The sequence below is a fragment of the Littorina saxatilis genome, linkage group LG17 (assembly GCF_037325665.1).
Source record: "Littorina saxatilis isolate snail1 linkage group LG17, US_GU_Lsax_2.0, whole genome shotgun sequence".
Classification (NCBI taxonomy): domain Eukaryota; kingdom Metazoa; phylum Mollusca; class Gastropoda; order Littorinimorpha; family Littorinidae; genus Littorina; species Littorina saxatilis.
This window is the reverse complement of record NC_090261.1, coordinates 31,027,555-31,042,737: the sequence shown is the minus strand read 5'-3', so window position 1 is coordinate 31,042,737 and position 15,183 is coordinate 31,027,555. Positions and strand designations below refer to the sequence as shown.

General features: G+C 39.2%; 1 non-coding gene across 1 annotated transcript; it reads left to right on the top strand.

Annotated features, from left to right (window-relative positions):
- The first annotated feature begins 9,286 nt into the window (after nt 1-9,286).
- Trnav-aac (transfer RNA valine (anticodon AAC)) lies at nt 9,287-9,359 on the top strand. Its single transcript has one exon. It is a non-coding gene; the product is annotated as a tRNA-Val (tRNA).
- The last annotated feature ends 5,824 nt before the right edge of the window (nt 9,360-15,183 follow it).

The window sequence follows — 15,183 nt, the reverse complement described above, 5'->3', positions numbered from 1 at the left end:
GAAACTTCTTCAATGTTGCAACGGATTTTGAGAGGCCAGAGAATCGGCAATGCGATCGTGACGTCACAGCCACTGGTTTTCTAAGCGGCGGCCATCTTGGTAAGCAGGATATTGCGTGCTTCGGCTGCTACTAGTGCTAGTACTGGTTCAGTTAGCGTTTGGGAAGTTCTTCGGCTGTCATCATGGAAACCATGAATGTTCTGTATGAACGCTTAGTGGGACTTATTCACTGGCCAGATAGGCAGTCTCTGCATGACAGCATGCCACATGAGTTCATTGAGGCCTTTGGAAGAAATGTTGCTGTGATCATTGACTGCTTTGAGATTTTTATTGAAAAACCTTCAAATTGTAGGGCTCGCTCAGAGACATGGTCAAATTATAAACACAACCACACCATGAAATATCTCATAGGCATAACACCACAGAGGGTTATTTCATTTCTGTCGAAGGGGTGGGGAGGGAAGGCAAGTGATAAGATGATAACAGAAAATAGTGGATTTCTGAATCATCTGTTACCAGGAGACAAAGTGCTAGCAGATCGCGGCTTTGATATAGAGGAGATTGTAGGTCTTGCATGTGCAGAGGTGAAAATCCCTGCATTTACTAGGGGAAAGTGTCAGATGCATTCCCAGGACATTGAGCAGACAAGGAAAATTGCACATTTAAGGATCCATGTTGAACGTGTAATTGGCAATGTTGTAATGAAATATACCATTCTGAGTAGTACTATCCCCATCAATCTAATACTGCCTTGTGAAGGCGAGGATGTAACATTCCTCGACAAAATAGTGGTTGTTTGCTGTGCCCTGACCAACATGTGTCCAAGTGTGGTGTGATTGTGTTTGACTCTGAAGATGTGTGTGTATAGCATTCTGGAATCATCCCATTGTATCAGAATTGGGTTTACAACTTTCTTGTTGTGCTCTGACTTGTATGTGCAGTGACATGGTGATTTGTTCTGTTATTTTCAGAGTTTAAATGGCTTACATTAAGTAACAGTCACACCAACAAACACTGAAACAGGCACATATGTATGAACATTAAGTCATGTGTATGGGACAGAAGAAAGATTTATTTTGTGTCACATTATCATTATAACATACACATGCATGTACATTCTATGAGTCTAGTACTAGTAGACAGCTGCACATTCTTTTTCCAATGTTGTACTTTTCTGTTCATGTGCTCACAGTACAAAAATAAAAACAGAACACATTTGTTTATGAAGTCAACCAAATATTTGTAATGTGTGTGTGTGTGTGTGAATTCAGATTTGGCACACAAATGAAACAACAAGTAAGTGTGCAAGACTTGCACAGTTAGGCAAATACATACTTCAAAATATGCAGTCACTCAGTCTTATAACCTCAAACAGCATGACACTGACAGAAAAACCCCAGACAGCTACACTGAGCTAAAGTGACATGTCAAGGCAAGCCGGACAAAACCAAGCATCATCTTTCCCTGGCAAATGATCAAGTCCAACACATGCCGTGTGGTACCACTGAACTTTGCAATTTTCACTGTCACAAGCAACCATGTCACCACTTTCAGGCTTGCGAAACAAACACCACACACTGACTTTTCTCCTGGGCTTGCCCTTGGAACAAATAACTCTTTTGGTTCTTTTCGGGGGAGGATTGCTTTTCTGAGGACTGAGTGGCATTCTTTCAGAAGTTCTGGTTAGATGCTGTGTCTGTGAATCTGGAGTGACAATCACAGATGTTGAAGCTGTGTGAATGTTTGTGAAGTGTTTTACAACCATCTCTGGCAGGACAACTCTTTGAAAAAATGCCTTGGCTTTTTCCTCTGCGCGCTGCAAAAAGGCAGCGTCTGGCTCCACCCTCACAACCAAAAAATCTACTGTGGTCCACACAACAAAGTCACAGTAATCAGCCTTGGTTGCAAGAAGCTGACACTGAACCTGGGCGTAATAGGGATGGCCAGGTTTCAGTACAAATTCCCCATCACTTTGCAACGACAAACAGAAACATGTATCATTGCACGCCTCACGCACAGTCACCTCTCAGTGCTGCTTACCAAGATGGCCGACGCATCACGCGTGCATGGGAACACCTACGTCATCGCGCATTGCCGATTGAAGCCGGAGGATATCATCGCCATTGCTATCAGCGTTTTACACTGGTAAACAGGTGTGTTTAATAGTTTAAGTTATTACATTGTTTTAATCTTCCCAATAGGCATATACAAGGTCTTTGTTCAGACTGTCTTGCAAACTTATGCATTTCCGCACCACTGAGAGGCCTGTGTAGCAAGTAAGCGGAGCAACGGTTGTTCAAATAGTTTTGTGTCCTCGTGACTGGGAAGCATCACTGAGGGGGTGAAAAAAAATGTTCACTTTCGAAATAAAAGTGTTCAGTACTCAAGCTATACAATGCAAAACTGATTATGTTGTTTTCATCATCTCTCTCTTTATTTCTGTATGTGTCCGGTGAAATGTAGATGGAGCAGAGTTACTCAATCTGACGTACTATTTTATATATATATTTCTTTCAGTATCCCTTGAATGGGTCTTTTCTCCGTCTTATTCGCAATATTGAATCATTTACTTGCAGAATACAACAGCTCGAGCAAAATGCAACGGACACTGACAGCATAGCAAAGACTGTGACAACGTCTGAGGATTCACCTTCACGTGTGAAAAAACTGAGAAGTGCAGACCCTACGTCGCAAACAGTGAAGTCGAACCAACAAAATCAGCATGTTCTGCCTGCTCTGTGTATATTCTGTAAGACTGAAAAGACTATAGTCGACAAAGCAACAAAGAAAAGAAACAAAGAAGACCTGCGAAATTGTGAACTGATTGAAAATGAAAAACTTCTTTGTGCTGCACGGGCGAAAGGTCATGTGGAACTTCTTCGGCAGGTGGAGGGAAAAGATCTGGTAAGCACACGTATACTTTTTTTTTACTGTATCCCGGCATGTAGTCCTTTTTTGTTTTGTAAAATGCATATTCATAAGAACGTGTTCGAACTTACACCAATCGTGGATTTTATAGTTTTGTTTCATTGTGATGTTTTGTACTTACTTACTTACTTAGGCCCTTTGCTCCCAGCGGAGCATAGGCAGGCCATTGACGACATTTAAGATGTTTTGTACTAATTTAACTAATAATAATAATAATAAATGAGCATTTATATAGCGCAACATCATAACTTTACAATTATGCTCTTTGCTAAATAACTAATTTATTTCATTTTTTAACATTTAATGATTTATTCTTTAAAGTCTTTTACCAGTGTGAAAGTCTTTCAATTTCTATAATATGTTTTCCACTGCACATGTGTTTCAGGTGGCTATTGAACTTTGTTACCACCCTTCATGCTTCAGAAACTACATGAATGATGCACGCATTCTTCTTCAAGACGAGAGTAGGAGCGCCCGTGGGTATGCATGGCACTCTTCAAGAGCCTACAGTGTTTTTAAAGAACGTGTGATTTTCAAGAAACTTGTGAAAAACGGTAAACCACTGCGCATGACACGCCTTGTCGACCTTCTCAAAGAAACAGCAAGGGAAATCGACAACCGGGACATCAGCGTAAACACGCACAAACTCAAGAGAAGAACTGGTGGAATGCAGCAGTGCTTGAAGAGACCCCTTGGCCCAAACCAGAAGACCCCACAGCAGTTCAGGAAATTCCTCATGTCAGGGGCCAAAACAAAGAATCTCTGTGCTGCTTCCTCGTTTCTCATTGGCAAACATTGGACGGCGAAGAACTCCGTGGAAGAAGCTTGTATGCAACAGTGGGTGGCGGCTGCTGCATGCTGTCAAGGGACTCAGTCAACGCCATTCAGGCTGAAGACGTTGCAGATCTGGCGTGGACCATGAAGAAGCCGACACCCGTCTATTGTTGCATGCCAGACATGCGTCGTCTCTCTTTCCGAGCGTCGTCATCAAGAGTCCAGACACTGACGTCTTCCTGTTGTGCATCGCAAACGCAAGTCAACTGTCTTGTCCTTTGTATTTCTCCACTGGCTCCGGGAACAACTCGAGGCTGTTGTACGTAAATCCGGTGTCAGATATGCTGGGCCAAATTGCTTCTCAAGCCATCGTGGGGATCCATGAATTTACAGGATGCGACAGTACGAGCTCTTTAAAGGGCAAAGGCAAGATCAAGCCGCTGCAGTTGATGCTGCAGTTCCCACACTTCGCTGAGGTCTTCTCGCAAGTTGGTCACCAATGGCAGATCTCGCCAGAGCTGCTCCAAAGACTTGAAGAGTTCGTGTGCAGGCTGTATGGGCAAAACACAGCAAGTGTGAATGAAGCTCGACACAACCTTTTCAGACTAACCTGCAAAGCAGATCACACACTGCCACCAACAAGCGACAGCCTTTCCCTTCATTGCCAATGAGCCAAATATCAGGCAGCTATTTGGTGATGCTGCGTGACCACCACCATATCTGCACCACCTTCTGTAGGCCATGGATGGAGATTTGACCCTGACAAAAACTACCCAGCACTGGAAGTAGAATGGATAAAGGGGTCTCCTGCATATTCATCTGTGGTTGAACTGGTGAAGTGTGGCTGCAAGAAAAAAAGCTTGCAGAAACAATAAGTGCTCATGCAAGCTTGCTGAGCTACCCTGCACAGATTTGTGCCAGTGTGTAAACTGTGAAAACCGTTCTCATGACACTGATGACAGTATCGCTGAAGACAGTTCCAGTGCAGAAAGCGAAGAAGAGCTGGACGAGGACTTGGAATAGTAATTGGCATGCAGGATGCTGGACATCTCAAACTGTGTTTTCCTGCTAACATTACTGTTTGAGTGAACAATTCTTTACTGTTTATTGTGTTTGTGACTACTAAACGGTTGATTAAGAACACTGAGCGGTGAAACGTAAATACTCCGGAGTACCGGTATTCATCTTGTCTTATGGACATATACATGTGTCAAGTATTCCAGTTGTCAATTCAGTCTTCACTTCTGAGAATCACCAGTTCGTTGACCTGCATCTGGGTACACATTCATTGAATTTTACTTCTGTCTGTTCGTCCTACTAACTACTGTTGACAGATTAATTTGTGTATGATATATTTTTTTCTTTCAAATCTGTGCATTCCAGTCACATGTAGTGCTTTAAAAATCTTTCTGCAAACAACAAATTGTTCTTAAATTATAGGATAAAGCGATTAATAATGGTAAAAGTGTCCTAAAATATCAAAGGATGTGATTTTGGCATCATTTTTATCAATTCCCGGAAAATCCGGAAATCTGTTTTTATTTTTACGGATTTCCGTTATTTCCAGGAAGATGTTACAATGTTGTCAAAGAAACATGAAATGCACGCAAAGATACCCTAATAACAATTTAATTTCTTGTAAAATAGTGTGTGACAGGGATGCAAACATACACGGCTTTCTACTGTTTCCTTTAATTCACAAACCGGAAGTTTGCTTTACAGTAGTAGGCCTATATATTCTGATAACGTAGATATTATGCATTGAATGAAAGGTCATTCCATTTGCTTTCAGAAATCAGAAGCCTCTTAGAGATACGTTAATTCAGTCTGGTGCAACAGCCTTGTGAACAACTATACCCCTAAAATTCAAAATATAGGGCGGAAAGAAGAAAAATGCAATAATTCAAGTCAAATTTCTGAAGTAACGTACCTGTGATCAGAGAATAACAAAGTGGTTTTCGAATCTACATGGCAATACCTCCACAGAACACAAGTTACTTTGTTGTATCAGTCAAAAGACTACGAAATGCATAACAACGCATTTTAAACAACATCAACCCAGAGGGGGGAATCGAGACGAGGGTCGTGGTGTATGTGTGTGTGTCTGTCTGTCTGTGTGTGTGTGTAGAGCGATTCAGACTAAACTACTGGCCCGATCTTTATGAAATTTGACATGAGAGTTCCTGGGTATGATATCCTCAGACGTTTTTTTCATTTTTTTGATAAATGTCTTTGATGACGTCATATCCGGCTTTTCGTGAAAGTTGAGGCGGCACTGTCACGCCCTCATTTTTCAACCAAATTGGTTGAAATTTTGGTCAAGTAATCTCCGACGAAGCCCGGACTTCGGTATTGCATTTCAGCTTGGTGGCTTAAAAATTAATTAATGACTTCGGTCATTAAAAATCTGAAAATTGTAAAAAAATTATTTTGTTTATAAAACGATCCAAATTTACGTTCATCTTATTTTCCATCATTTTCTGATTCCAAAAACATATAAATATGTTATATTTGGATTAAAAACAAGCTCTGAAAATTACAAATATAAAAATTATGATCAAAATTAAATTTTCGAAATCAATTTAAAAACACATTCATCTTATTCCTTGTCGGTTCCTGATTCCAAAAACATATAGATATGATATGTTTGGATTGAAAACACGTTCAGAAAGTTAAAACGAAGAGAGGTACAGAAAAGCGTGCTATCCTTCTCAGCGCAACTACTACCCCGCTCTTCTTGTCAATTTCACTGCCTTTGCCATGAGCGGTGGACTGACGATGCTACGAGTATACGGTCTTGCTGCGTTGCATTGCGTTCAGTTTCATTCTGTGAGTTCGACAGCTACTTGACTAAATGTTGTATTTTCGCCTTACGCGACTTGTTTTACATTTAGTCAAGTTATGACTAAATGTTTTAACATAGAGGGGGGAATCGAAACGAGGGTCGTGGTGTATGTGTGTGTGTGTATGTGTGTGTGTGCGTGTGTGTGTGTGTAGAGCGATTCAGAGTAAACTACTGGGCCGATCTTTATGAAATTTGACATGAGAGTTCCTGGGAATGATATCCCCGGACGTTTTTTTCTTTTTTTTCGATAAATGTCTTTGATGACGTTATATCCGGCTTTTTGTAAAAGTTGAGGCGGCACTGTCACACGCTCATTTTTCAATCAAATTGATTGAAATTTTGGCCCAGCAATCTTCGACAAAGGCCGGACTTCGGTATTGCATTTCAGCTTGGTGGCTTAAAAATTAATTAATGACTTTGGTCATTAAAAATCTGCAAATTGTAAAAAATAAAAAATAAAAATTATAAAACGATCCAAATTTACGTTCATCTTATTCTTCATCATTTCCTGATTCCAAAAACATATAAATATGTTATATTTGGATTAAAAACAAGCTCTGAAAATTAAAAATATAAAAATTATGATCAAAATTAAATTGTCGAAATCAATTTAAAAACACTTTCATCTTATTCCTTGTCGGTTCCTGATTCCAAAAACATATAGATATGATATGTTTGGATTAAAAACACGCTCAGAAAGTTAAAACGAAGAGAGGTGCATTAAAGCGTGCTATGAAGCACAGCGCAATTACCGCTACCGCGCCAAACAGGCTCGTCACTTTCACTGCCTTTTGCACTAGCGGCGGACTACGTTCAGTTTCATTCTGTGAGTTCCACAGCTTGACTAAATATAGTAATTTCGCCTTACGCGACTTGTTTTTTTTGCATGTATGTCTAGTGAATTAACGTTTGTTACTCTTATTCTTGTATTATTTGCTCCATTGATTTGATTTCAGAATTGCAGCGTTCGTTTGGTATCCCGGCCTTGATATTTCCTTCTTTTTGTATATGGATACTTGGGTGAGAATCGACAAGTACAAAAGAAGAGAGCCACATCAAGACAACACTGAGCCAAGCACTGAAATAGTCGAAATGGAACATGCTTTTAATTTACAACATTTCAAGTTCTAAAATTAAACTTCGAAGTACTAGGGTTCGAATCTCCCCCCCCCCCCCCCCCTTCTCTTTTTTCCCTTCAAATATAGCTTTTGTGCAGTGCATGGGTGTGTGTGTGCGGTTTTTTTCAAATGAAAAATATACTCGTCATCTGAATATTATTACATTATAAGAAAATGCGTTGCATGCAAATTAGATTCATTGGACTTGTCTAATTACTGACATAATGTGTTGAATTTTCTTGTCCGCGGGATTTCGGCCAACCTATTTGGTGAGAAAAAATGCAGCGCGTTTAGTTACATTCCAGAGATTGACAAAATTTAATGATTTCGCTTTGTAAACAAGAAGTGGCGTTTTTACAATGTTTTAACGTTGACCGGGAACCGAGATGAGGGTCTTGTGTGTGTGTGTGTGTGTGTGTGTGTATACAATACAATACAATACAATACAATAACTTTATTAATCTCTAAAAGAGAAATTGCATTGCTGAGCTTTTGTGTCCGTAATAAAACATACATAAAACATTCAAAAATAAACATTTGTATGTGTGTGTGTGTGTGTGTGTGTGTGTGTGTGTGTGTGTGTGTGTGTATGTATGCATGTGTATGTATGTATGTATGTATGTATGTATGTATGTATGTGTGTGTGTGTGTGTGTGTGTGTGTGTGTGTGTGTGTGTGTGTGTGTGTGTGTGTGTGTGTGTGGAGCGATTCAGAGAGAACTACTGAACCGATTTTCATCAAACTTCACGTGAGAGTTCCTGGGTATGATATGCCCAGACCTGTTTTTCATTTTTTTGATAAATGTCTTTGATGACTTGATGACGTCATATCCGGCTTTTTGTGAAAGTTGAGGCGGCACTGTCACGCTCTCATTTTGCAACCAATTTTGTTGAAAGTTTGGTAAAGTAATCTTCAACAAAGGCCGGACTTTGGTATTGCATTTCAGCTTGGAGGCTTAAAAATTGAATAACTAGTTTGCTCATTAAAGTTGACATAAAAATTAAATATTTGCAATTAGATTCAAAATTGATTTCATCGTATTCTTCATCAAATTCTGAATCTGAAAATATATACATATGTTATATTTGCTCTAAAAATGTGATAACAAGTAACGATCAAAGGTTAATTAGGTACTACGATTAAAAAAATTAATTCCGTGAGTTTGACAGCTTGACTAAATGCAGTAATTTCGCCTTATACGCGACTTGTTATTTGTGTTATGTGGTATACAATTTACTTGATATGCAAGTTAGTTGCGGCAGAAGGTTTTTGTTGTTGTTGCTCTGCACGTACTTTGAATGAAGCATTCTCGAGGCTGTATGATTTTATTTTCTAACGTATATTTACTTCAAATACCGGCCACCCCCCCCCCCCCCCCCCCGCATATAAATATACCCTCTTTACGTGCCAAGTTCAGTTGCATTTAGTCAAGCACTGATTCAGCCAGACAGTGAAGCAAGGTGAGTGAATGGCTGTACGTATATATATTAAAGATGTTTATTGTGTTTCAATTTATACATTTCATTCTGTTCGTCACTCACTGAGTAGAAAACTGACAAATATATTTTTCCTTTTTTTTTTTTTTTACAAAATCGGCAATGTTCCCCCTCTATCATCAGTTGTTTCCGTAGTGTAGTGGTTATCACATCCGCCTAACACGCGGAAGGTCCTGGGTTCGAGCCCCAGCGAAAACATTCTTTTAGTTTGTTTGTCCATTTGGTTATTTTCCTTTCTCATATATAGTTATTTGGGGTAGCCAATTCCCACTTCCTGTTTTTTTGGTGGGAAATATGTATTTGTGTATTTACTGATTTATGTTATTTTAATTTGCAGTTGTCAAAATTCTACACACACACAAAATGCAAAATATCTCAAGATCTCGTCTTCTGTTCCCCAAATCGTATATTTATTAAAACATGAAAGAAGGAAGGAAAATGAAATAAAATAAAATAAACGAAAGACAGCAAGACAGAGAGAAAGAAAGAAAGAAAGAAAGAAAGAAAGAAAGAAAGAAAGAAAGAAAGAAAGAAAGAAAGAAAGAAAGAAAAAGTAATGTTTGTGTCGTTTCTTATTCCCTATCTGCGGATACCTTATTTCATGTGTTCGTTTTTGATTTCTGTTTAGTTGTCTTTTCTCTTCTTTTTATTCTGTTCCTTTCTTTTTGTTTCGATTCCTATTTTGTTTTTAAATTAGTTTTATTTTTCTTTCTTTTTTTTTCTTTTCTTTTATTTGTTGCACTGTTACCTTTTTTTGAATATTCATTTAATGTTATTATTTTTGTTTAAATATTTTTTTATTTTTTTATATGTCACACAGTGCAAACACATAAAGCTAAACATCCAGCGTTTCCCAAAAACAAACCTTTACCAACCCGCTTCGTATCCATAGCAACGCCGCCAATCTTCACAGAACACCCGTAACTAAGGGACCTCGCCGCATTCCTATAGCCACCTCCAAACTGTTAGACCCGTTAGGAAATTAGTTCGGATTACGGTACCGTTCTTCCACCGCCCCTCTTTTCACCTGTGCCAATAAACCGTTTGAAGTCAAACCGCCTCCAAAAGCTACCCATTTACGCTCAATTCCCACAGACGAGAGGGTAAGTCTTTTCAGAAGGTTTCTTGTCGTCGGTTTGCTTAGTTTCGAGCGTCTCAAGACGTTTTTATACGTCATTCTCTTGACGTCACGTTTGGTGAGACGTCTATCGTTGTGGTGAGACGCAGCGGCGCAACGTAGCAACGGGACTTCAGAGTACGTATACGATTCATCCGATCAACAAGAGTAAAACTTGTTGCTAAGCCACCAATCGTCCATTCAGCATCCGGATATATAGCGGAACATGTCGGTGTCTCACACATATATCAGAGAGGATGAAAGACAAACGCGAGTGCGTTCAAAAACTCACAAGAAAGGTAAGCTTCATTTCAAGAGGTGGGAAAGTGGTGGGAAGGTCCCCCCGACGTTGGACCTACCTATACCCTGTTGAGTTTTTCGACGCGCTTTCACTGCAGAAATATACATTTGAACCTGCTTTGATGTCATCGGTGCTGCCAATTGCTCGAGAAATTTGTTGAAACATATTAAGTGCTAACAAGTACGACTAAAACGAAAACTTGTTTTCATTTGCATTCTACTGTGAATACTCCCAGCTAACGGCAGTTTTGTTTAAATACTTGAAAAGGGAATAAACGTGCAACTGGCAAGAAAGTATAAAAACCTAATTTTAAGCAATTAGCAAATTAAAAAACCACATCGTCGATCTTTATGATTCGTCTTTTACTAACAAAGAAGAAAAAAACAGAAAAAAAAACCATCAACACTGTTACATCAGTCCTTTATTATCAGCATGCTACAAACTGCAACAACAGAGCTAGAACATGTAACTGCAATTCTAAAGCTGACATTCAGTTCAACAGTTCAAAAAGTGTTGACTGAACACAAAGGATATCTTCTTCTCTTGCATGGATATATAAGATAAACGTCCAGTCACCACACCTGGTTCAATTTCCCCGTCAAGCCACATGTTTTCATCGCTTTTATTCTGTACGCGATCGTTAAAGAGGCAAAAACGCAGCAATAAGATTAGATTAGGCCGGCAGCTTATACAAGATAGTTATAGTGAACGGTAGAGATTTAAGTGCAATTACCTCAAAGCGTCGTCGCCCCGAAACAACAAAGACTACGCTTTCGAACAGTGCCTGAAAACAAACATCATTAAGAGCCCTCAGCCAAGATGAAACGACAAGCAATCGATTGGCGTGGAGAGTTATTGAGAGGATAAGGGAGTCCTAGCTTAATCGCTGTTGCAGAGCCATACGGTATACGAAGGGCTTCACATTTCCTGTTTTATCTCTCGAAACTAGTGTTAGCAGTTAAAGACACACTCCTTCCCGTATATAAACATTGCGGCTCGTCATCTCAGATGTTGAGAGACAGGCTTGTTTATGGGATGAGACCATCCTTTCACTTGGTTCTTTATTCTTATTTTCTCTCTGTATAAAGCTGGATCAACTTTTTTTACCTTCGGTTTTATAAAGTGGATCTGAAATTTTTATCTCTTTAAAAAGCATTCTTTTTTGAAATAAACGTTTTCTTTTAAACAAAAAACAAAACCTACCCCAAAAACGCTTTTGAAGACAATATGTACAGAAACGAAGAAACGAACCGAAATCTTTTAATACACTTTTATCACCACTCTTAGCCGCTCCGACATCCTCCCTCCCTCCTTCCCTCCCTCTCCTCCTCCCCCTCCCCCCTAACACATTACCTATATTCATGTCCCTAATAGATACTAGTATCTGTGAGGACGTAAAGGACCCCCATAGTATAGTATTTCACTTGGTCTCATACCCAAAATCAACACCCTGACTTCTTGCTGAAGTGATTTTTTTTAAAAGAATTAATTTCTTAAAAGGCCACTAAATATTGACTTTTACGAAATTAAATTTTAAAAAAAACGAAAAAACAAATCCCAATATGCAAAAAGAGCACCCAGTCAGCTGGTTTGGGGTATTTGGCCTAATGGAGGGATGGTCTTATCTCATGTCAAAGCCCTGGCCAGAACTGACGTGACAAGCCGGACTGATATCAAGGGAATGAACCTGCCTTTAAAAATACGTTCACATTCATTCCTTCCCGTGCAAACGACCTGGTATACACAACCAGAGATCTGTCTAGGCTTCTCCGTCACGGTTGGGACAAGAGCATGCCTTCACTTGGACCCATACATGTACGAACAATCAACCGCCTGTCTGCTTCCCGTGAAAAGTTGTTTTTTTAAATAATTTTATTTATATTTTTTTTTCTTTCCGAAAATTGATTTTGAGGTTGTATGACAAAAGTGTCACTGACTACTTAATTAAAATAAAATAAATGAATAAAAATCCACTCTGCACAGATTCGACCAACAAATGGCTACCTGAATGACAGGCGCACTGGGCTGGTAAGCAGTGTTCAGCTAACTCAAGAGTATCATGATAATAATACTTGCAACTAAAACACAATTGCTAATAATGATCCAGAAGTCAGTACCAGATGTCCTAATCAATCAGCAAGAATAACTAAAACATCAAAATTCAACAACAAACAAATAAACAAACAAATAGACAAAACCAACACACAACAAGTCGCGTATGGCGAAAATACAACATTTAGTAAAGCTGTCGAACTCACAGAATGAAACTGAACGCAATGCAATTTTTCAGCAAGACCGTATACTCGTTGCATCGTAAGTCCACCGCTCGTGGCAAAGGCAGGGAAATTGACAAGAAGAGCGGGGTAGTAGTTGCGCTGAGAAGGATAGCACGCTTTTCTGTACCTCTCTTCGTTTTAACTTTCTGAGTGTGTTTTTAATCCAAACATATCATATCTATATGTTTTTGGAATCAGGAACCGACAAGGAATAAGATGAAAATGTTTTTAAATTGATTTCGAAAATTTAATTTTGATCATAATTTTTATATTTTTAAATTTTTTTCAGAGCTTGTTTTTAATCCAAATATAACATATTTATATGTTTTTGGAATCAGAAAATGATGAAGAATAAGATGAACGTAAATTTGGATCGTTTTATAATTTTTTATTTTTTTTTACTATTTTCAGATTTGTAATGACCAAAGTCATTAATTAATTTTTAAGCCACCAACCTGATATGCAATACCGAAGTCCGGCCTTCGTCGAAGATTGCTTGGCCAAAATTTCAATCAATTTCATTGAAAAATGAGGGTGTGACAGTGCCGCCTCAACTTTTACAAAAAGCCGGATATGACGTCATCAAAGGTATTTATCGCAAAAAAGAACAAGTCGCGTAAGGCGAAATTACTACATTTAGTCAAGCTGTGGAACTCACAGAATGAAAGTGAACGTAGTCCGCCGCTAGTGCAAAAGGCAGTGAAAGTGACGAGCCTGTTTGGCGCGTTAGCGATTGCGCTGTGCTTCATAGCACGCTGTACTGTACCTCTCTTCGTTTTAACTTTCTGAGCGTGTTTTTAATCCAAACATATCATATCTATATGTTTTTGGAATCAGGAACCGACAAGGAATAAGATGAAATAGTTTTTAAAACGATTTCGGAAATTTAATTTTGATCATAATGTTTATATTTTTAATTTTCAGAGCTTGTTTTTAATCCAAATATAACATATGTATATGTTTTTGGAATCAGAAAATGACGAAAAATAAGATGAAATTGTTTTTGGATCGTTTAATAAAAAATAAAAATTTAATTACAAGTTTCCGATTTTTAATGACCAAACTCACTCATTAGTTTTTAAGCCACCAAGCTGACATGCAATACCAAACTCCGGGCTACGTCGAAGATTGCTTTGCTAAAATTTCAATCAATTTGATTGAAAAATGAGGGTGTGACAGTGCCGCCTAAACTTTTACAAAAAGCCGGATATGACGTCATCAAAGGTATTTATCGAAAAAAATATAAAAAAAACGTCCGGGGATATCATACCCAGGAACTCTCATGTCAAATTTCATAAAGATCGCTCTACACACACAGACAGACAGACAGACAGACAGACAGACAGACAGACAGACACACATACACCACGACCCTCGTCTCGATTCCCCCCTCTATGTTAAAACATTTAGTCAAAACTTGACTAAATGTAAAAAAACATCCGGGGATATCATTCCCAGGAACTCTCATGTAAAATTTCATAAAGATCGGTCCAGTAGTTTGGTCTGAATCGCTCTACACACACACACGCACAGACAGACAGACAGACAGACACACACACACACACACACACACACACACACACACACACACACACACACACACACACACACACACACATACACCACGATCCTCGTCTCGATTCCCCCTCTATGTTAAAACATTTAGTCAAAACTTGACTAAAATTTAATGTAAAAACAGGCCAAATGCACAAAGACAGTCAGGCAACCAGTCAGCCAGACAACCAGCGATCCAAAGAATGAGCATAGAGTAACGAGGCGGAATGGGAAAGCGTTAACAAAAAGAAATTAAAAGTGGCAAAGCCCCATTTGTCGCTACTTTTCAAACCACTCTCAGCCCTGCATCATACATCTATATAAATATACGACTAGTGTCTGTCTGTCTGTCTGTGTGTGTGTGTGTGTGTGGTTGTGCGCGATGCACGGCCAAAGTTCTCGATGGATCTGCTTCAAATTTGGTGGGCATATTCAGGTACACCCGGGACAGGACACAACCTGGTCGATATTTCAACACGTGCTCTCAGCGCGCAGCGCTGAACCGATTTTGGTTCCACCTCAGCTACCCGGGCCCCCATACCGACACACCAAAGCCAAAGTTCTCGGTGGATCTTTTTCAAATTTGGACACCGTATTCAGCTACACCCCGGACACAATATCATCGATGAGATATTTCAACACGTGCTCTCAGCGCGCAGCGCTGAACCGATTTTGGTTTTTCTGTTCATTTCACCATTCCCAGTAACTCTTCCTTATCTTCTCCATGTTTTCAGCGTTTACCTCCCTTCCTTCGTATGGTGCACTATAGTATGA